The following is a 2,379-nucleotide window of genomic DNA, read 5'->3' as shown; positions in this document are numbered from 1 at the left end:
CACCTCCATAGCATGGTGGACAGCGGCAGTCACCTCACTGTCAATCACAAGCACTTTATGGAGTTAGTCAGCAGCCGAAGGTGGCGCGCAGCATGGGAGACTACATCCAGCACAGACCCTTTAACTTGGCTGTAGCTGCTCCACAGCTTATCACTGTAAATACAATTAGGATTTGGTCAAATTTAGCTTTTATTTAAATTGGAAACGTGAAGGCAGGAAGCTTCTACCCTTTCTAAGAGAGGGGGCTCCTGCTGCAGTCTTCCAGTAGTGTGCACGACAGGCCAGTCCCAGGGGTATAAGTTATCTATAGTGCCACCCTACTACCAGTTTTTGAAACTCCCTTTCATGCAGGTCATCTAAATTCACAGCTCTGTCACTGGCCTAGTTAAGGGCAAAGGCTGTGCTATGCAGAGCCTAGGTGCACAGCTAAGCTAGCTTTATGAAGTGCCTCCTACCCTGAAATGCACCTCTGGAAGGGCTGCATTGCTGGATACAGACCAAGTGCCTGACACTCACTCAGGTCAGGTGAGAAGGTCTTGCTATTTATGTTCCAACACCCCATCCCAATAGCAGCCAGCAGGGGTGGGGCTCCTTCCCCCTGAGAACAGATGGTAACCATGCCCTATTTTCACTGTCATGCAGATTCAGTCAGCATAACAAGTTACAAGCTGCTTTGTGTTTATCATCAGCTTGTAGAAAGACTATGAAGTACTATATTTAGGAGCTAGTATATAACCCTTTCCTTACATGCAACCTGGTAAGGCATATGCACAAGGGGACAAAGTTGCTCCTTAATTTGTCTAAAAATCCTGCTTTAGGTGTAAGGTTCTGTGATAGTGTATGAATTCCCTGGTGCTTGTTTTGACCAGGGCTGTGGCATGGAGGAATAAAGCCACAGCAGCGGGCTCCAGGCTTGATACAAGCACACCAAGTGCTAGAAAGGATGTAGGATTGGAGTCGGAGTTGTTATGAAACCTGCACATCTCCGTGCAGAGGAGCTAAGCTCCTATACAGCTCAGCCCCAACACAACCTCATTTTCCTCCTACTGCAGGGGTTTAAGTTGGAGTGTAGCTGCATGAACTGAAGTGCTCCCCACAGCTGGTTTGTAACGATTCAGAGGCTGCAGTAGCTAAATGCACAGGTAAATGAGCTCCCCTTTGTACAGCAGCATTCCTTAGAAACCTGCCTCCTTTACTTTGCTAAGCTCCAAAACCACATTGCTGCAATTTCTGCAAACACTCTTAATGTGCTGTCATCAGTCATTTCCTCCCCCAAGGGGCCATGCACTGAGCCTCTAAAGACTAGTTCCAGGCCAGTCAACCTTTTTTTTTTTTCCTTTTCTCCTTTTAAAATGAGGGTGATTCCTCCCCACTGAATGCTCAACCAACCCCACCCCCCAAAAAAGCTTTATTTACACCCTGTTTTAAAGTCAGTCACCCTCTGACCCTGAGGAGGAACCACTACCCCAATATTCCCTGCATGAAAGGTACCCTTAGTCCACGGCTTTCAGCTGAGGCTTCCAGCCATTAGCCCAACCCATTTAAAACTCTTGGTTTAGAGCAAGTTACTATTGAACTGTAACAGTACAAAGGTTGGGGAAACCACCCTGCAGCTTAGAAATAAGGCAAATTGCGCCCAAGCTGAGCCCAGGCTGCAGAGAAGCATTATTGCTCTGGGCCTGAAAGCTGGAGTAAGAATGTACTGAATGGCCACTAGCCTGAGGATTAAACCCTACTGATCAGGGTGAATGCCTGCAGACTGTTCCCCCCACCCTAAGGCAAAGGAATAAGACTCCAGCTTACCCTCTGGTGTTTTTCTATTTTTCCTTCCCTCTAATAGATCTTTTCCTATGTTGTCTTCAGCTCCCCTGCTGTGTGTTCTCTATCTCCTCTCATGTTTTCTCCCCATCTACGGCCCCTAATTTCCACTGGACTTTTCTAGTTTAGCCCATTACACACATTTCCTCTAGGATGTGGGCATTTTATCAGATACCTTTGCCAAAGAAGTAAGCAGAAGATGGATAAAAGAGGTTTGGTCTGTAGGACTGTCCAGGAGCAATCTCCAAATCAAGTCTTCTGCCACCGTTGTGTGAAGGGAGTCCTTCAAGACCCTGCTTAGCAGCTCCATGTTTTACCTCAGCCTCGGGCTAGTATGTATGGTAAGGGTCAAACTCCTACCAGTTACTGGAGAAGAGTTTCTTCTTCCTTCCAGTATCCCACGCATCTCCAGGCTGCTGTGAGAATGGGAGGTCTCCACAACTCTACCTCTTCTCCCCTGGCTTCTACTACTGAGTCCTCCTTCCCAGTCAACTTACCGATTCAGCTGCTCAGCTCCATGGTACATACATAGTGGATCATTTGTTGACTACAAATCCCAGT

This window comes from Mauremys reevesii, linkage group 10 (assembly GCF_016161935.1).
Source record: "Mauremys reevesii isolate NIE-2019 linkage group 10, ASM1616193v1, whole genome shotgun sequence".
Taxonomy (NCBI): domain Eukaryota; kingdom Metazoa; phylum Chordata; order Testudines; family Geoemydidae; genus Mauremys; species Mauremys reevesii.
The sequence above is the reverse complement of the archived record's forward strand: the minus strand, read 5'-3'. Positions refer to the sequence as shown.